The 21,553-nt window shown below is 45.9% G+C and overlaps 1 long non-coding RNA gene across 1 annotated transcript in view; it reads right to left on the minus strand.

Moving 5' to 3' along the window:
• Positions 1–6,420: 6,420 nt before the first annotated feature.
• The window catches only part of LOC141172230 (uncharacterized), a 171,943-nt gene continuing 156,810 nt past the window's right edge, over positions 6,421–21,553 (minus strand). Inside the window, exons 3-6 of the long non-coding RNA XR_012252442.1 lie at positions 7,014–7,147; positions 6,838–6,943; positions 6,637–6,737; positions 6,421–6,559 (exon numbers count right to left, since the gene is read on the minus strand). This is a non-coding gene — a long non-coding RNA (uncharacterized lncRNA). The remainder of the gene's footprint in view (positions 6,560–6,636; positions 6,738–6,837; positions 6,944–7,013; positions 7,148–21,553) is intronic.

Here is a 21,553-nt window from a genome sequence, read left to right on the forward strand (position 1 = left end):
TGTTCGACTCGAACTGTTCGCCAATCTCAAATTTGAGCTGTTTTGGGAGGTGTTCGAGCCGATTTGAAAAAAATTCGGCTGTTCGAGGTTATGTTCGATAACTGTTCGTGCACCAAAATCATAACTGGATTTTTTCTCAGTAATGCTGAAAATGAATGTTAATACGCAGTTTGAGTGTACAGCGGGGCGGGGGGAGGGGCAGGGGATGGATCTCTGCAGGAATAATGAAGATCACCATTTTTTTTTCTCTTTCCCACATTTACAGTGGGGAGGTGCAATCTGTCAGCCTATCAGCAGCACACACACAGAGCGAACTGCTTTTTTTCACACAAGCAAGGGCATGTGTCATTGGCAGTGTATGTCACATGTCCTTGCCCTATAAGGCCCAGCCATTTTCCCCGTCGCCACCATTTTCTCACTGCTGCAGCTGTGTGTTAGACGGCAACGCTGTTGCTGTGTGCGCTATACTTTATTAATTTCAAGCTAATTTTCGCACAAATCTACAGATAGCTTGGGAGTAGGGAAGAGTTGTGATTGCAGTCCTTTTAAGGACTAGGTTACATAATTTCCTATGACTTTTATCAGGCAGGTCTGTGCTCTTAAATAGATAGGTTGGGAGTAAAGACTAATTGTAATTGCAGTCCTTTTCAGGGCTAGGTTACATCAGTTCCTATCACTTTTTGCCAGGCAGGTCTGTGCCAGTGCTGTGCAAGTTTTTTTCACTGCATTTGGCTAAATCTAGCAAAGCAAATACTTTTTGGCCTATTGCAGAGTGTGTTAGTCAGTGGAGTAGCATATCTGTGTTGCAAGCTACACCACCTGTGTATAGAATACAAATTTTTTTACTGCACCTAGTGAAGTAAAACCTTTTCGGCATAGCATCATTCTATTAATCCATCTATACTAACCTCCACCAGGTTGCAAATTCAATATAATTTTTTTCTGCATCGAGCTCTGAAAAAATATTTAGGCTTCCAGCAGTGTGTGGGACTTGTTCTATTAGTCCATCTATACTGACCTCCATCAGGTTACAAATTCAATATAATTTTTTTCTGCATCTAGTTCAGAAAAAATATTTCGGCTTCTAGCAGTATGTGGGACTTGTTCTATTAGTCCATCTATACTGACCTCCATCAGGTTGCAAATTCAATATAATTTTTTTCTGCATCTAGCTCTGAAAAAATATCTCAGCTTCTAGCAGTGTGTGGGACTTGTTCTATTAGTCCATCTATACTGACCTCCATCAGGTTGCAAATTCAGTATTTTTTTTTCTGCATCGAGCTCTGAAAAAATATTTAGGCTTCTAGCAGTGTGTGGGACTTGTTCTATAAGTTCATCTATACTGATCTCCATCAGGTTGCAAATTCAATATAATTTTTTTCTGCATCTTGCTCTGAAAAAATATTTCAGCTTGTAGCAGTGTGTGGGACTTGTTCTATTAGTCTATCTATACTAACCTCCATCAGGTTGCAAATTCAATATAATTTTTTTCTGCATTCAGCTCTGAAAAAAAATTTGGGCTTCTAGCAGTGTGTGGGACTTGTTCTATTAGTCCATCTATACTGACCTCCATCAGGTTGCAAATTCAATATAATTTTTTTCTGCATCTTGCTCTGAAAAAATATTTCAGCTTGTAGCAGAGTGTGGGACTTGTTCTATTAGTCCATCTATACTGACCTCTATCAGATTGCAAATTCAATATAATTTTTTTCTGCATCTAGCTCTGAAAAAATATTTGGGCTTCTAGCAGTGTGTGGGACTTGTTCTATTTGGGCTTCTAGCAGTGTGTGGGACTTGTTCTATTAGTCCATCTATACTGACCTCCAACAGGTTGCAAATTCAATATTATTTTTTTCTGCATCTAGCTCTGAAAAAATATTTCGGTTTCAAGCAGTGTGTGGGACTTGTTCTATTAGTCCATCTATACTGACCTCCATCAGGTTGCAAATTCAATATAATTTTTTTCTGCATCTAACCCAGCCAATACTTTTGGGCTAATACCACAGTTTGGCCACTCAGCTCTGCTCGGTTCCCATCCATTGCTTTTTGTGCAAACAACTCCAGAGTTGTGAATTAGTTAACCACCAAAATGAGTGGAAAAAAGGCCTGCTGCTGGTGCAAAGGGGAATAGGCGTGTTGGGAAGGGAAAAAAAGGTTGTGTCCGTGGGGTAGGTGTTAAAGCAACAGTAACATCTGCAGAAGAAAGACCATCTTCCAGCCAAACTAAGATGTCTACTTCTTTTAGCGGACAATGTGATAAGATCCCTTTCTTACGCCCACGCCAATCGCTACAAATTCCAGATGAGGCACAAAAACAGCAAGTGCTTCAATGGATATCAAGTGCTCCTTTAATTGGGCTCTCCTCCACCTCAACTTCAACATCACAAATACTCCAGTCCTCAGAGGTGTCACCCCAATCGCATTCCTCACAGCTCCCAAGTCTCCAGCTGCCCGTCTGAGTATGGGGTAGAACAGATGGTTGAGTCTGCAGAGCTGTTTACTCATACTATAGTCTGGGAATCAGAGGTCTGCTCCAGAGCTTCTGTGAATCCAGACGAGGAAATGATCTCCACTGATGCCCAGAATCTATATGAGTCAGATCCAGGACCAGTTGCAGAAGGTTCTGACCATAATGTAGACCCTCGTTCCCAAACTGTAACTCCTGTTGGTGGAGACAATGAGGAAGACGATGATGAGACTCAAATACCTGATTGGAGCGACAACTTTAGTTTTTTGTCAGGGCAGGAACAGGTTGACTCTGAGGAGGACGGGTGTGATAACACACAGGGTGATGATGATGAGGTTGGAGATCCCCCTTACTGTCAACCCACAGTCAGCCAAGAGATGAGGTCAGCAGAGGAGGTGGAGGAGGATGTTAGTGACGAAGAGGTCAGGTTGCGCCTTCCTGGACAGAGATGTAGTACTGGAAGCATGTCAACAACTGCATCCTCAAACACAACTCTGCCTCTGACCACAAGTCGTGGTGGCTCTTGAGGTCGCATGGGTGATAAGCCTTGCATAGCCTGAGCATTTTTTCAGATCGATAAAGATGACCCATCTCGTGTTATCTGTAACATTTGTCAGCAAAAGCTAAGTAGAGGCCAAAAAATACATAGTTTCAGTACTTCATGCATGAACCGGCACATGGACATGAAGCATAAGTTGCAGTGGGAAGCTCACTGTGCTACAATGCGGCCTAGCCGGCCAGGCCAACCACCGTCTGCCACATCTTGTGCATCCGCGGCCTCTTCATCCTCTGTGACTGGGGGGACAGCAGTCACACCTGTTTTGGGACGCAGACCTGCCACCTCTTTACCCGCAACAGCCAGCGTGATTGGCAGGTCATCATTTTCTTTGGAGGTGGAAACACCAGCTGGTGTTCAGCGCTGTCCGACATCGATAGCACCACCTTTGGATCAAGGCAACCTAACATGTCCACCTGCATCTTCCTCACAGACTGGCAGTTTGCCGGGGACACCCTTCTCAACCCCGTCTAAGCACAACAGCCAGCCCTCGGTCCCTCAGATGTGGACAAGTAAAAGACCATTTCCTCCTAGCCATGAGAAAGCTAAGAGGTTGAATTTCACCATCTGCAAGCTCTTGGCTACAGAAATGCTTCCTTTCCGCCTGGTGGACACAGAGGATTTTTGAGACCTTATGTCCGTCGCAGTGCCCCAGTACCAGATGCCCAGTGGGCACTACTTCTCAAAGAAAGGTGTGCCTGTGCTTCACCAGCATGTCGAACACAACATCACCGCTTCTTTGAGAAACTCTGTGTGTGACAGGGTGCATTTCACCACAGACACTTGGACGAGTAGGCATGGACAGGGGCGTTACATGTCGCTGACTGGGCACTGGGTAACTATGGTGACAGCAGGTCAAGGGGCTGCTGTCCAAGTCTTGCCGTCCCCACGAGTTGTGCATCAATCCTCTTTATCTCAAAGTTCCTCCACTGCTTCTGCCTCATCAACCTCCTCTCGGTCCTCCACCTGCACCCAAAGCCTGTCTGGTCATGCCACAAGCTTTCTAACTGCGCAGAATGGATACTGCACACCTCCTTACTATGCTGGCAGCAGGGCTCAACGTCATCAGGTGGTTTTTACTTTGAAATGTCTGGGAAATGAGAGTCACACAGCTGAGGAGTTGTGGTCAGCTCTGGAGAACCAGTTTCATGAATGGTTGTCTCCACTGGACCTTAAAGCAGGGAAGGCCGGGTGCGACAATGCTGCAAACCTGGGTGTGGCCCTTCGCCGGGGCAATGTCACACACGTGCCTTGTATGGCTCACGTGTTGAACCTGGTTGTCCAGAAATTTTTAGCCCACTATCCCGGACTAGATGGCCTTCTGCAGAGGGCACGGTCGCTGTGTGCTCACTTCCGCCGTTTGCATCCCGCAGCTCAGTGACTTACATCTCTACAGAAGTCATTGGGCCTGCCACTTCACCGGCTAAAATGCGATGTGCCTACCCGGTGGAATTCAACTCTGCACATGTTGCAGCGACTGTGGCAGCACCGTCAAGCCCTGGTGCAATACGTTCTGACGTATAGCCTGGGCCAACGAGATCCAGAGGTGGGGCATATCACGCTGGAGAAGTGGTCTCAGATCAGGGACCTATGCACCCTTCTGCACAGTTTTGAAATGGCGACGAAGATGTTTAGTGCTGACGATGCCATTATCAGCATGACTATTCCGGTGATTTACATGCTGGAGCACATGTTAAACAGAATTCGGAGTCAGGTGGTGGCACAAGAGAAGGTGGAGGAAGTAGAAGAGGAGGAGTTGTATGCAGAAGGGCTAACATATGCAAGGTCCAGACGGTCGGCAGCACCAAGGCGGCAGGCATGTGAGGGTGGGGTAGATGGTTTTACCAGGGCGCATGGTAGCAGCCAAACTAGTGAGGAAGGTGCAGGAGCCCAGGAGGAAGTGGAGGACGAACTGATGGAAGACTCATCAGATGAGGAAGACCTTGATCACATTTTGTTGTGCGAGGTTGGGGGGAGAGGACAGAGGAAGGAAGCATGATTGAAACCTCGCCACCAACACAACAGGGACTTGGTGCTCCTGGATGCGCAAGACACATGAGTGCCTTCTTGCTGCACTACCTGCAACATGACCCTCGAATTGTGAGAATTAGAAATAATCCTGACTACTGGGTTGCCACATTGTTAGATCCCCGGTACAAAAGTAAATTTGCAGAAATTATTCCTGCCATAGAAAGGGCTGCACGCATGCAGGAGTATCAGCAGAGACTGTTGCAGAATCTTACATGTGCTTTTCCACAAAACACTAGTGGTGCACGTAGTGAATCTCACAGTTCCAACTTGCCAACCGTGGGACCGTCGAGTATTCAGCACTCAAACCGTAACAGAAACACAGTATCTGCTGGTAACATCAATTTTGCGGAATCATTTCACCACTTTTTTAGCCCATCACTGGACCCTTGCTCTTTTTGGGCTTCCAATCAGCATAAATGGCCGGAGCTCGCCACTTACGCCTTGGAGATCTTGTCATACCCTACAGCCAGCGTTCTGTCTGAAGGTGTGTTCAGTGCTGCTGGTGGTGTGCTGACAGAAAAGCGCACGCGGCTCTCCACTGATAATGTAGACAGACTCACGTTCATAAAGATGAACAAATCATGGATCCGAAATGACTTTTCTACCCCTGTGTCATCCTAGGGAGAGTAAAAGCTTGATGATTTGTTAAAATCGCCTCACCAACCATTTTAAGCTTTAAAATTACTAATCATGTTTATCTGTATCTTGGCTGGAAAATAATTTGGGCCTTGTAGCAGTGTGCAGTACTGATTCTATTAGGCCATCTATACTAAGCTCCACCAGATTTAAAATTACTAATCATGTTTATCTGTATCTTGGCTGGAAAATAATTTGGGCTTTGTAGCAGTGTGCAGTACTGATTCTATTAGGCCATCTATACTAAACTCCACCAGATTTAAAATTACTAATCATATTTCTCTATATCTTGTCTGAAAAATTATTTGGGCTTTGTAGCAGTTTGCAGTACTGATTCTATTAGGCCATCTATACTTAGCTCCACCAGCTTTCAGATTAATAATAATTTTTAAAGTGTAAAATACAGTAGATTCGCGCTTCCCTTTTGACCAAAATATGATGGGGTACTACGTAAATGGTAACAAATATGGTAGATAAGGAGGTGTGTGCGTATAAGTATGAGGATAATAAAGAAAAAAATAATAATAATGGATGACTAAAAAATCTATATAAAAAGGAATATAAAAACAATGGTATGGAAAAAAAGTAGAAAAAAAAAAAAAAAAAAAAAAAAAAAGGACCAGCAGTAATAAATTAGTGTAAAATCCCAAAAGGGGAGTAAACGGACACTGACAAATATCTGTAGAAAAAATATATTTATTATAATGAATCTAATAAAAGAGGAGGGGGTAACTGGAGTAAAAACAAGAGAGGTCTTGGGCACAATAAAAATAAGGTTAAAAAAGGGAATATGAACAATGGGAGGACTCCAAGGTTCCTAGTGGGGTCAGCTGTATGGATAAGTGAAGACGCTTCAGGTAAGGGTTCTGCTGTAAAAATAGAGAAGAGAGGAATGAGTGATGTGTATAGGATGTAAATAGTGTGAACTAGGATTAATGATAGTTACCTGTGGGTAGAGTGGGGTGGAATGGATACTCAGGTGCCGAGAACGTCCTTGTAGACGCAGTGGGATCAGCTGATGGTGGCTTAAGAGAAAAGATGATGGTTCTGTGGGGAATAGAGGGAGGGGTGAGTAATATTATAATGGAAGTGGTAGTAGAAGTGAAGAAAAAAAAAAAAAAAAAGAAGAAAGAAAAACAGCAGTTACCTGATTTAAGGTGTAATCGGGGATGTGCTCATGGGTGGCGGGTGGTACGCCTATGTAGCAGGAGGCTGATGGAGGCCAGTAGATGTTGTAGAGACGGTATAAAGTACTGGATGAAAGGGTTAATGGTATAGTGGATGGTCGAAGCAGGTCATAAAAAAGAAATAGCTAGAAAGTACCTGAGTACAGGAGCAGTCTCTATGGGTCCCAGGGTGTGGTAATGCCAGTTAGCCAAAGGGTGGTGAAAGAGGTCTGTGCATCTGCAGTTGTGAGTAGGTCTGTATAGTCAATAGGAGAAGGAAAATGGGTAATCCTACTGGAGGAAAAAAGGGCATAAAATTAGAAGGTGCAATGGAGGTTAGTAGAGATAAAAAAGTTCTGAATACAACTGTTTACAGCATAGCTGGAAAGTATATAGAACTGTGGTAGAAGCTTTCAAATAGCTGGTCACTGCTGGTACATGGGGAGGTGTAGAGCTTACCTCCGTACTAAAGTCCGATGATCCGTTTGTAGAGAGGGCTCTCTTACCTTCTAACTGAGGCACAGGAGATATCTTAAGGCTGGAGAGTACGGTAGTGCAGGAGGGCGCGCTGAGGCAGGGGAGTGGAGTCCCGGCCGGTGACTCTGACTCCGCAATACCTGTAGTAGCGGTGCAGGGCCTTACTGTTTATCTGTATCTTGACTGGAAAATAATTTGGGCTTTGTAGCAGTGTGCAGCACTGATCCTATTAGGCCATCTATACTAAAGCTTCACCAGATTTAAAATTAATAATAATTTTTAGCTGCATCTAGACCAGAAAATAATTTTGGGTCTCCTAGATGCGCAAGACACATGAGTGCCTTCTTGCTGCACTACCTGCAACATGACCCTCAGATTGTCAGAATTCTAAGTAATCCTGACTACTGGGTTGCCACACTCTTAGATCCCCCACACTCTTCGATCAACCTTTTCATTTTAATAAAGAACAAAAAAATGGTAATTTTTGAAATTATAAGCATTTACAGGTTATTAGAAACTGAAATCAAACAGTTTTCAATTCAAAACTTTATTCTAGGTGATGTTACATTTGCACATAGGACCCCTTGTTCGAAAGGAGCTTCTGAACTCTCTCGTCCATTGAATTTGTCAGGTTTTGGATGGTTTCTGCTTCAATTGTTATGCATGAAGACAGAATACCCTCACAGAGCTGTTGCTTAGATGTGAACTGCCTCCCGCCATCATAGACACTCCTTTTGATGATGCTCCAGAGGTTCTGAATGGGGTTGAGGTCAGGGGAGCATGGGGTCACACCATAAGTTTGTCTCCTTTTATGCCCATATCAGCCAGAGATGCAGATGTGTTATGTGCAGCATGATACGGTGCATTATCATGCATGAAAATGATCTTGCTGCGGAATACACGGTTCTTCTTCTTGAACCATGGCAGGAAGTGCTGTCTGAGAAACTCCACATACATTATGGAGTTCATCTTTACCCCTTCAGGGATCCTAAAGGGGCCGACAATCTCTCTCCCCCTGATTCCAGCCCAAAACATTACTCCACCTCCTCCTTGTTGGCGCTGTAGCCGTGTTTGCGTGGGGTGTCCATCAACCAGCCATCCTCCACTCCATCCATCTGGATCATCGAGCGTTGCACGGCACTCAAAACAGTTTTGAAGTCAGTCTTCATGTATTGATTGGCCCACTGGAGCCGTTTCTGCTTGTATGCAGTGGATAGAGGAGGTCGACAGGATGACTTACGCACAGCTGCAAACCTCTGAAGGACTCTATATCTTGTTGTTCGGGGGACGTTGGAGGCACCAGCAGCTTCAAAAACTTGTCTGCTGCTATGACAAGGCTTTTTTGCTGCTGCTCTTTTAACCTGACGTAATTGCCTGGAGGAAAGAGTCCTCAATTTTCCCTTATCATCACGCACACATGTGTACTGTGAATCAGCTACATACTTCTTGATTGCGCGATGATCAGGATGAAGTGTCTTGGCAATGTTGATTGTAGTCATGCCTTGACCTAAACACTCCACAATTTGTTGCTTCTCAGCAGCAGCTTCTCAGCAGCCGACACATCCTTTTTCTCTCCCATTTTGGCAGAAAATGTAGGCTGCTTAATAATGTGGGACAGCCTTCTTAAGTAGTCTTGCCTTTCATTGGACACACCTGCCAAACTAATTAGCAAAGGTGTCTGCAATTGCTTACAGTGATATAAAGAGCCCTGACACACATCACCATCAATGAGTTTAACTGACAAACAAACAAATTCTTCCCTTATCACTCCTAAACACTTTTTGCATAATAATTTGGAACACAGTGCACATGTGCTTTTCCACAAAACACCAGTGGTTCACGTAGTGAATCTTACAGTTCTAACTTGCCAACCGTAGTCTGTATGGAGTTGTTCAATAAAGGGCCCAAAATTAAGATAACATAGACTGGAGAGGTCTCTATGAATACGAATTCCTAAGTATTTGATACCCTGCGAGGGCCAGGCAAAGGGAAAGTTGGACTGGATGGAATCCTATATGGATTTGGGGAGGGAGACATCGAGGGCCTCAGACTTCGCTGCATTGATTTTAAAATTTGACCATGTAACAAAGTGATCTATTTCACCAATAACAGCAGGGATGGATATATGTGATTGAGTGATATATACTAGGTCATCATCAGCAAATGCAGAGCACTTGTACTCGGTGCCTCCCACCTCAATCCACCTAATATTGGGGTTATGGCGAATTGATGAGAGCAGGTGCTCCGTCACAAGGATGTATAAGAGAGGGGACAGACGACATCCGTGCCTTGTCCCATTGGTGATTGTGAAAGGTGATGAAAATGTTCCATTTATCATCAGCCTAGGTGACTTATTGCGATACAGGGCCATGATTTTGCCTATAAAAGGGTCCCATAGACCCCTACCCCAAGCTTTTTAAGGGAATAATATATGGCGTGCCAGGAGACTCCATGGAGTGCTTTCTCAGCATACAACGAGAGTATCTAATTACAAATTTTTAACTGCATCTAGCCCAGGAAATACTTTGTGCCTAGTAGCAGTGTCTGCTAGTCAGCGGATTATCCCAGCTGTTAAGCAAGCTACACCACCTGTAGCTTGGACACTTAATTTTTTCAAAGGAAATGGTTCGGGCCCCCGGGACACTCAGTGAAGAGAATCGGGGAGACACCCCAAGGCATAGGGGCTGGGACTGGCGGTAGGACGCCTTGCGGTGGACTGCCGAGCTCGATCCTTATAAAAGCTTTTTAACTGCAGCAGCTTTAGTGGACGCTACTGGAGCTGGAATTTCGCGGTTGCTGGCATGAGACTTGCCCTCCAATAGATCCTTGTAAAAGGATTTAAAGTGTATTCATTCAAATTAGAGAGACAATTTAAATTAAAATGCTTAGACCTGCCTCCACCACAGGGCGGCTCGCTCGACACACCAGCGGACAGGCACCAGTATTGGGAGAGGGGGGCTGGCCGTCAGGGTCCACCGCAGCTCTGGCACAAACCCGACGACACGGAGGTCGCACGGGCAGGAACGGACTGGACGTGTCGGCTTCGCACTTTTTTTTTTTTAGAAGGGCATGACATGCCTACATCTGTGTCTCCCCCTCCTTTTACTCCTCCACCTATTTTCTTTTCGCATGACTATATGTACTTGTCACTTTTCCATGTGTTAGTTGTGTCTTCTGAGCAGTTTGTCAGCTTTTGGACACCTTTGAAGGTGTTTTCTATGTATTTCTATGTGTTTTTGTTTGCCTGCCATTGGTTTTAACGGTGTTTGAAGGTGTTCGACGAACAGCTCGACGAACAGTTCGGCGAACATACGGGTGTTCGACGAACCGAACCGAACTCGAACACTACGGGGGTGGCTCAACACTAATTATCACTACGCATTTCAGTGCCATACTGGCATCTTTATTAAGTGTAAGAGACCAACAGGTAACACACCCTGGTACATGGAGATATTTAAAGTCCAAAATGGGTGCCTTGAAGCCTAAGATAACCACTGAGGGAATGGAATTCTAAAATAAATAGGGCGGGAAGACAGGAAAAAAAGGTTGTGAAGTAACAGAAATAACAAAAAGTTGATAAAAAACTTACCTTAAGAAAAGAGAAAGTAGTTAGACACGTTCTCTCTTTTTCTTAAGCATTTTATCAACTATAAAACTAGAAACATTTGGGAGAAGAGATATATTAATGTTAATAAAATGTCTCTTCTCTCAAAAATTACAAACTGGATATTCTGACTACATACCAATTTCCTATCCCATGAAATGGTTTCAAGTAATAGACCTGGGCTACACTGCAATTGTTTGCAGTGCTACTAATTGATTTTAACTATAAAACTATTATTAACGCCTTCACCCCGGGCCATTTTCCATGTCTTCATTTTTGTTTTTTCCTCCCCCTCTTCCAAGAGCCATAACTTTTTATTTTTATTTTTATTTTTTCCGGGACGAGTTGTGCTTTTGAATGACATCATTCATGATTTTACTGGTAAAAGATAAAACAAATCCAAGTGAGATGAAATTACAAAAAAGGTTTAATTTCACAATTGTTTTTTGGGTTTTCTATCTACCATTTTCACTGCATGGTAATACTGACCTGCTAATATGATTTCCCAGGTCAGTACGAGTACACAGATCCCAAACATGTATAGTTTAGTTTTATTTAAGTGGTGAAAAAAATTTTGAAGTTTATAGGAAAAAAAGTTTTTGCATTTGTCTCCATTTTCCAAGACCCTTAGTGATTCCATTTTTCAGGATCTGGGGTCGGGTGATGGCTTATTTTTTGCACCCTGAGCTGACTTTTTTTATTGACATTATTCTGGGGTAGATATTATGTTTTGATTTCCTCTTATTGCATTTTTTTGCAATACTGTGGTGGCCAAAAAAAGCTCACTGTATTTTTCAGACTTTAAGACACACTTTTTCCCCCAAATTTGAGAGGAAAATAGGGGGGGCGTCTTATGGTCCGAATGTAGCTTACCAGAGAGTTGCGGATGTTGTAGGAACCCGGCAGCAGCAGAAAGCAGTGCGATGCTGTGGGCCCGGTATCGGCGGTCAGGCAGAGCTTTCCTGGCGGACATTTTCCTGGGCCCAGCCGAGATATCAGCCTCCGACGGCCATCCTCCTGAAGCCGTGGGCTGCCGAGATCCCAGTCTGTGCATGTGATGGCTCGGGCAGCAATTTTCTTGTAGACCATGGTTTCAGGAAGATGGCCGCCAGAAAAGCAATGCACTCCACTATGCATCAACACCGACATCGGTCCCGGAGAATCTCACCATTTCTGCCACCGCTGGATTCCTGAGAGAGGGACCCCACTTCTTGCGATCCCGGTTCACCACCGCCACAATCCCCCCCCCCGCTGCTGGGGCACCCCCTTCTCCCACCAGCGCCAGCAGCATTGCTCCACTTCTGCCACCGCCGGCTTCCTGAGGGACTCTGTCTCCTATGACCCCCACTTCACCACCACCACCCGCCAGGTAAGATACCTATTCGGACTATGAGACGGACCTCCACCTATGAAAAATATTTTCTCCTATTTCCCACCCAAAATTTGGGGTGCATCTTATGGTCCGGTGTCTTATAGTCTGAAAAATAAGGTAAATGTGGCTTTTTTATTTTTTGTTACGCTGTTTTCTGATCAGAATAATTTATCTTATATTTTGATAGATCGGACATTTCTGAATGCAGCGACACCAAATATGTCAATTTTTAATTGTTTTTTTTTATTATTTTCATTCTGGAAAAGGAGATGATTTGAACTTTTGTGTTTCTTTTATTTTATTTTCATATTTTTTAAATCTTTTACTGTATTTAAGAACATTCTTAGGGGACTTGAGGCTGCAATCGCCCAATCGCTTGTGCCATACATAGCAGAGATCATGATTTATTTATTTTACTCACTTGTATAGCGCCATTAATTCCACAGCACTTTACAGATATCATCATCACTGTCCCCACTGGATCTCATAATCTAAGTTCCCTATCAGTATGTTTTTGGAATGTGGGAGGAAACCAGAGAACCTGGAGGAAACCCACGCAAACACACAAACTCCTTGCAGATGTTGTCCTTGGTGGGATTTGAACCTAGGACCCCCGTGCTGCAAGGTTGCAGTGCTAACCACTGAGCCACTGTGGTGCCCATGAACTCCTATGACCACTGGTCACGGGCCGGAATTCACAGGAGGATCATAATGACAGGCATAGGGGTCATCAGCAGACTGTTATGACAACTCTTTTGCACCCCTTGATCGTGTCACTGGGGCACCGATGAGAGCGTGGATAGATGCGCCCCCCCTATTGGCATGTGGTAAATTTCACTGTCAAGTGATTGCCATCATGTGTTTAAAAAGACACTCAGCGTGTGAGCCATAATCAAAGTCAGGGACACGCTATATGACGTAAATATACATCATATGTTGTGAAAAGATTAATGAGCAGCTGCTGTGCACCCAATTGCACACAACTCAATGCATTGCTCTAGAAGCAGCTGCAGCTAAATACCGTATTTTTTGGACTATAAGACGCACTTTATTCCTTCAAAATTTTGGAGGAAAGTGGGAGGTGCATCTTATACACAGCAGGAAAAGAAGATCTGTTCAGCGATGATATTGTTAATAAAAATCCATTTCTCTTTATTAAATAAAATTTAAAAGATAATCCAGTGGCTACAATCAAGAGCAACTACCATGCACCCTCCGTGGGGATCCAGATCAACGCGTTTTGACTTGTTAGGCCTTAATCATGATCTGACTTACTACTGGAACAGGTCTGATTTATAGCGCTGTGGGGCCCTCCCATATACACATATGAGTGATGATCCAAAATTAAGGGCTCATACTACAATAATATTATAATGTGGAAAGACCAGAAAGGAGTGAGTCCCCACAGAAATCATCTAAATGACCTTGCTATAAAGATCCCATAGAAATTTCCCACATACACAAAAGCAAAAACATATGAAAAGCAAAAACACAAAACAACAAACAAAAACCAACAAACAAATGTCTTTTAGTCCAAATGTGCTATAGATACTGTATATATATATATATATATATATATATATATATATATATATATATTTATATATATATATATACTGTGGTTGTGGATGGTGGGAGGTGTGGGGGGAGTGGCAACAGTAACCTACACTGTGCTCGCTGCTAAAGAGAATGAATTCTCACTGCTCTCCATGCCCATAGGCAGTGAATGTTCATTCTCCTTAATAGCGCTCACAGTGTAGCCGCAGCGCGGCTCCTGCAGCTGCCGGACGGTCATGTGTGCCCGCTATTAAAGAACATGAATATGCACTACTCCCCACTCCCATGGGCATGGGCAGTAGTGAATATTCATGCTCTTTAATACCGGGCACATGTGATAGCCCGGCAGCTGCAGGAGCCGCGCTGCGGCTTGACTGTGAGCGCTATTTAGGAGAATGAATAGTCACCCATAGTCCCTGCGTGGGGAGCAGTGACTATTCTGGCAGCTCATCTCACCATGTGAGGGTGCATGGCAGTGACGTCATGCACAGCTCACACGGTGAGATCAGTGCTGGCAGCAGAACACAGAACAGGACGCAGTGCTGGAGCAGAACGGTGAGTAGATTTGTTTATTTTTTTGTGTGCAGTGTGATGGGGATGGGAATGGGGATGGAGGTGACATGCATACCAGGATGAGAGATGAGGGGGGCCATGCATACCAGGATGAGGGGTGCCATGCATACCAGGATAAGGAGTGCCATGCATACCAGGAAGAGGGATGAGGGGTGCCATGAATACCAGGATGAGTGGTGCCATGCATGCCAGGATGAGGGGTGCCATGCATACCAAGATAAGGACTGCCATGCAAACCAGGAAGAGGGATGAGGGGTGCCATGCACACCAGGATGAGTGGTGCCATGCATGCCAGGATGAGGGGTGCCATGCATACCAGGAAGAGGGATGAGGGGTACCATACATACCAGGATGAAGGGGGCCATGCATACCAGGATGAGGGGTGCCATGCATACCAGGATGAGGGGGGCCATGAATACCAGGATGAATGGTGCCTTGCATACCAGGATGAGGGGGGCCATACAAACCAGGACGAGGGGTGCAATGCATACCAGGATAAGGAGTGCCATGCATACCAGGAAGAGGGATGAGGGGTGCCATGCATACCAGGACGAGTGGTGCCATGCATGCCAGGATGAGGGGTGCCATGCATGCCAGGAAGACGGATGAGGGGTACCATGCATACCAGGATGAGGGGGGCCATGCATACCAGGATGAGTGGTGCCATGCATACCAGGATGAGGGGGGCCATGAATACCAGGATGAGGGGCGCCTTGCATACCAGGATGAGGGGGGCCATGCATACCAGGAAGAGGGATGAGGGGTGTCATACATACCAGGATGAGGGATGAGGGGTGCCATGCATACTAGGATGAGGAGTGCTATGCATACCAGGAAGAGGGTTGAGGGGTGACATGCATACCAGAATGAGGGGTGCTATGCATACCAGGATGGGGGGTGACATGCATACTAGGATGAAGGGGGCCATGCATACCAGGAAGAGGTATGAGGGGAGCCATGCATACCAGGATGATGGGTGCCTTGCAAACCAGGATGGGGATCATGGCTGCCATGCATACCAGGATGGTAATGAGGGTGCCATGCATACCAGGATGGGGGATTGGGGTGCCATGCATACCAGGATGGGGATGAGGATTCTCTTAAAAGTCCCCTAAAAAGGAACTTTGGGAGAAAGATTTAGCATTCATGTCTAAGGGATAACGTTTCTCCTTATGGAGAGTGAATTAATTATTCACTGTGGGACAACCATTCAGCAGAACTATTTACCTTCATGTGTGATGGCAGAGAGATACTGACACTCAGGGTGAAGGGGGACAGAGAAAATTAATTTGAACATCTGGAGGTCGTTGGGATTTGTGACAGCAAGTTGTAAGAGTTTAGATCAATCGGGGCCACCACATTAACAAACCTCAAATTATGGACTATTTGGTAAGTTTTAGGGGAACCTTTGAGCCCTTTTTTGTTAATTGGATACAAGGGGATGTTACAGGGGTAGGTCTTTTGAACCAGGGCTCCGGCCTGGGCTTAATCTCTTATATCCCTATTCACAGCCATTGATTGGGCTGGGCCTACGGTGTCAATCAAAAACTCTGCCTGCTCCTCCCCCTCGGCATTGTCATGGCTGTGGTTAAGGTAGGACTATTTCTCATGGGCACAAAAGACAAGATGCACATTTGTCACTGGGTTGTAAACTTTCTATGGCAAGGGCAAGAAGGATGGAAAATCAGCCTGAGCCTTTCTAGGGGTTTTGCACTGTCTGGAGTTATGTCCATTCTCTTCATAGTTCCAGCACTGCACTGTTCCTTGATCACGAGGTCTTTCTCTTCTCTATCTCCCTTCTCTGACTTGATTTCCATATGGCCTAGAATACAAGACTGGTCACTTGATCCTTGTCTGATCAACTCCCTTAGCTACTTGCAAAAAGCCTTTTGGGTTTATGCTTCTCCATTCAGGTCTGGTTGTCTGAACTGCCACCCGCAAAACCTTATCCATACCATCAATGAATGCATGCATCAGTATCTTAATGTCCAGAGGGCTCATGGGACTGTGACCCATATATGCCCACCCCTAGTTGTAACTGCCGAAAATACATCTCACCGTGTTGCTGTTATGTTCTGCTACCAGAGCTAAGGAAAGAGAGGAGATCTGTCCCTACGATAGAACTCCGCTTAATCCCTACGATGTAACAGGGGACCTGATCCTGCGATCAGACCTGCTAAAGTCCTAAGCTAGTCTGTACGGAGACCTATAGATGTGGGGAAGGAATCCCTACAAGTACTAAGGACTGGGAGGAAAATGGGACACCTCCTAACAGAAATAGTAGCAGACAGACGAACAAACAAAATATATAGAGCATAGAGGTCCGTAGACCAAGCAAACTAACAGAGTTAGATACAGAGCACAGGCTAGCTAGAAAGTAGTTATACAATGAAGTCCAGCAAAGCCAGAAGGGCGGAGCAGGATTAAATAGGCCAACAAGGTCATGTGACCAGCAAAGGAAAAAAACCTAAGAGCAAGGTTCTAACAGTACCCCCCCTTCTAAGAGGATCCTCCGGATCCCCTAGGACCAGGCTTATCAGGAAATCTCCTGTGAAACGCTCTGATAAGTCTGGACGCGGAAACATCATCCGACCTCACCCAAGAGTTATCCTCGGGTCCGAAACCTTTCCAGGCCACAAGATACTGCAAACTACCTCTATACCGTCTAGAGTTAAGGATGCGAGAAATTTCATATTCCCCGTCCTCCACCACCGGAGGAACAGAGGCAGAGGCGTCACAATCCGATACAACAGCTTTTTTCAACAGAGAGACATGAAATACCGGATTAATTCTCCAGGAGGTAGGAACCTCCAACCTAACAGCAGATTGGTTGACTACCTGAAGCACCTTAAAGGGCCCTACAAACTTGGGACCCAATTTCTTAGAAGGAATCCTCAACCGCAGATTCCTAGAGGACAACCAAACCATGTCTCCAACAGCGAACAAAACCTCCTGTCGTTTCCTATCAAAGTAGTCTTTAGATTTTCTGTTGGCCTCCTGAAGATTACCACGCACATCCATCCAAACTCTCTCCAAATCACCGAAAAAATTCTTCTCCTCAGGCACGGCAGATCCCAACTTGGAGAGCGACCCAAACGACGGATGTCTCCCAGAACAACAAAAAAAAGGCGAACAACCAGCAGAAGAAGATGTATGATTGTTCAGAGCAAATTCAGCAAGTGGCAGAAACTCAGACCACCCCTCTTGATTGTCTGCCACAAAACAACGCAAGAACTGCTCAACATCCTGGTTTTTCCTTTCTGTCTGGCCATTAGATTCAGGATGATATCCGGATGAGAACGACAAATGAACTCCCAACCTGTCACAAAAGGCGCGCCAAAAACGAGCCACGAACTGAGGTCCCCTATCAGAAACAATGTCAGTAGGAACTAGTGTTGAGCCACCCCCGTAGTGTTCGAGTTCGGTTCGGTTCGTCGAACACCCGTGTGTTCGCCCAACTGTTCGTCGAACACCTTCGAACACCGTTAAAACCAATGGCAGGCAAACAAAAACACATAGAAACACATAGAAAACACCTTCAAAGGTGTCCAAAAGCTGACAAACTGCTCAGAAGACATAACTAACACATGGAAAAGTGACAAGTACATATAGTCATGCGAAAATAAAAGAGGTGGAGGAGTAAAAGGAGGGGGAGACACAGATATAGGCATGTCATGCCCTTCTAAAATCCAAAAAGTGAGAAGCCGACACGGCCAGTCCGCTCCTGCCCGTGCCACCTCCGTGTCGCCGGGTTTGTGCCAGAGCCGCGGTGAACCCTGATGGCCAGCCCCCCTCTCCCAATACTGGTGCCTGTCCGCTGGTGGGTCGAGCGAGCCCCCCTGTGGTGGAGGCAGCTCTAAGCTTTTTAATTTAAATTGTCTCTCAAATTTGAATGAATACACTTTAAATCCATTTACAAGGATCTATTGGAGGGCAAGTCTCATGCCAGCAGCCGCGTAATTCCAGCTCCAGTAGCGTCCACTAAAGCTGCTGCAGTTAAAAAGCTTTTATAAGGATCGAGCTCGGCTGTCCACCGCAAGACATCCTACTGCCAGTCCCAGCCCCTATGCCTTGGGGTGCCTCCTGATGCTCTTCACTGAGTATCCCATGGTCCCGAAGCATTTCCTTTGAAAAAATTAAGTGTCTAAACTACAGGTGGTGTAGCTTGCTTAACAGCCGAGATAATCCGCTGACTAGCAGACACTGCTACTAGGCACAAAGTATTTCCTGGGCTAGATGCAGTTAAAAATTTGTAATTAGATACTCTCGTTGGATGCTGAGAAAGCATTCCATAGAGTCTCCTGGCACGCCATATATGATTCTCTTAAAAAACTTGGGGTAGGGGTCTAGGGGACCCTTTTATAGCCAAAATCACGGCCCTGTATCACAATACGTCACCTAGGCTGAAGATAAATGGAACTGTAGCACCCTGAGGGCTCGGTTGCTACAGAGGTATTGCACCTCACCCAGAGGTGTGATATCTCACTCTCAGGTAAGGATGGAGTGTGGATCAGGACCCGACACCTGCATGCATTACACCACATTGCCGTGGGGGAGGGCGACCAATATGCCTCTGAGATGGGCACGACAGTCCCTGTCCCTGGCTGGAGTGGGGGGAGGGAACACTGAGGAAGGGGAACCCTGTAGTGCAGGAGCAGGGAGGAAGCAGTTCCTGGGTGCATTGAGAAGGGAGTATAAAAGGTGGGCACCATCTTAGTTCAGTGCAGAGAAGTCTGAGCAGAAGTGGCAGGGAGCAGGGGCTCTGCATGAGCTCTGCTCCGGAGGCGGGCCTAGTAACAGAGGCCCAGGCCTGGAAGAGGGAGAAGGAAGGAAGAGGAGCGGAGAAGGCTCCAGGAACGAGGAATGAAGGGATCCCAGGGGTGCGGACGAGCGAGTCGCCACCGCACGCCCGAATCCACCTGCGTGGAGGGGTCAGGCCAAAGGGGGAGACCGGTCCCCGAAACTAGTGGAGGCAGGAAACGACCCTCAGCTAGAAACCGGAGGCTGTGACATTTTATGTGGCGCAGCCCCTCGCTACACCCGCTAGGAAGGCACCACATAGGGTCAGGGAAACTGGCGCCAAGTTTACCAAGAGGAGGCCCGAGGCAGCCGGACAGAAGGGTTGGTAAGAAAGGCCAGACAAAGGACACACAAAGGGGGTCCTGTGAAGCGCTCCAAAGTTATCTGGGAGTTGTCTGAGCCCCTCACCTGGTGAGCACAGTACGACGTGGGCAGCCGTTACCTGCAGACGTGGTCTGGATAATAAGAACTGTGAGTAAAGGCCCTGGACTGCATCACTGACTCTGTGTCGTTACTGCTGCTGCCCTGCACCATCACCCCCATCCTCCGCATACACTGCCCTGAGGCTATACTCCTCCCGTGGGGAGTTATGCTACGCTCTGCTGCACCCACAACACCAGCCTCAGCGGTCTGCCCTGCAGCGGCGGTTCACTCTGACCGCAATCCACGTGTGGCGTAGTCGGACATTTAAACATCAAAACCACATAAATAGTTCCGCCACTGGTTTGACCACCCTGAGCCACGGAACCGGGTCGCCGTCACGAAGACTACAACCACCAGCATCCACCAAAAAGGGTCCGGCTCCGGGTGTCCCAAGGCCCAGGGGGTGCATCAGAACATTTTCATCACCTTTCCCAATCACCAATGGGACAAGGCAGGGATGTCCTCTGTCCCCTCTCTTATACATCCTAGTGACGGAGCACCTGCTCTCATCAATTCGCCATAACCCCAATATTAGGTGGATTGAGGTGGGAGGCACCGAGTACAAGTGCTCTCTATTTGCTGATGATGTCCTAGTATATATCACTCAATCACATATATCCATCCATGCTGTTATGGCTGAAATAGATCACTTTGTTACATGGTCAAATTTTAAAATCAATGCAGCGAAGTCTGAGGGCCTCGATGTCTCCCTCCCCAAATCCATATAGGATTCCATCCAGTCCAACTTTCCCTTTGCCTGTCCCTCACAGGGTATCAAATACTTAGGAATTCCTATTCATAGAGACCTCTCCCATCTATGTTATCTTAATTTTGGGCCCTTTATTGAACAACTCCATACAGACCACGGTTGGCAAGTTAGAACTGTAAGATTCACTACGTGAACCACTGGTGTTTTGTGGAAAAGCACATGTACACTGCGTTCCAAATTATTATGCAAAAAGTGTTTAGGAGTGATAAGGGAAGAATTTGTTTGTTTGTCAGTTAAACTCATTGATGGTGATGTGTGTCAGGGCTCTTTATATCACTGTAAGCAATTGCAGACACCTGTGCTAATTAGTTTGGCAGGTGTGTCCAATGAAAGGCAAGACTACTTAAGAAGGCTGTCTCACATTATTAAGCAGCCTACATTTTCTGCCAAAATGGGAAAGAAAAAGGATGTGTCGGCTGCTGAGAAGCAACAAATTGTGGAGTGTTTAGGTCAAGGCATGACTACAATCAACATTGTGCGATGATCAGGATGAAGTGTCTTGGCAATCAAGAAGTATGTAGCTGATTCACAGTACACACGTGTGCGTGCTGATAAGGGCATATTGAGGACTCTTTCCTACAGGCAATTACGTCAGGTTGAAAGAGCAGCGGAAAAAAAGCCTTGTCATAGCAGCAGACAAGTTTTTGAAGCTGCTTGTGCCTCCAACGTCCCCCGAACAACAAGATGCAGGGTCCTTCAGAGGTTTGCAGCTGTGCATACGCCATGCTGTTGACCTCCTCTTTCCACTTCACACAAGCAGAAACGGCTCCAGTGGGCCAAACATTACATGAAGACTGATTTCAAAACTGTTTTGTTCACGGATGAGTGCCATGCAGCGCTCGATGGTCCAGATGGATGGAGTGGAGGATGGCTGGTTGATGGACACCCCACGCAAACACGGCTACAGCGCCAACAAGGAGGAGGTGGAGTAATGTTTTGGGCTGGAATCATGGGGAGAGAGATTGTCGGCCCCTTTAGGATCCCTGAAGGCGCTAAAGATGAACTCCATAATGTATGTGGATTTTCTCAAACAGCACTTCCTGCCATGGTTCAAGAAGAAGAACCGTGTATTTCACAGCAAGATCATTTTTCTGCATGATAATGCACCATCTCATGCTGCAC

This window comes from Phyllobates terribilis, unplaced genomic scaffold (genome assembly GCF_046119375.1).
Source record: "Phyllobates terribilis strain yellow unplaced genomic scaffold, ASM4611937v1 Scaffold_1__5_contigs__length_1240528914, whole genome shotgun sequence".
Taxonomy (NCBI): domain Eukaryota; kingdom Metazoa; phylum Chordata; class Amphibia; order Anura; family Dendrobatidae; genus Phyllobates; species Phyllobates terribilis.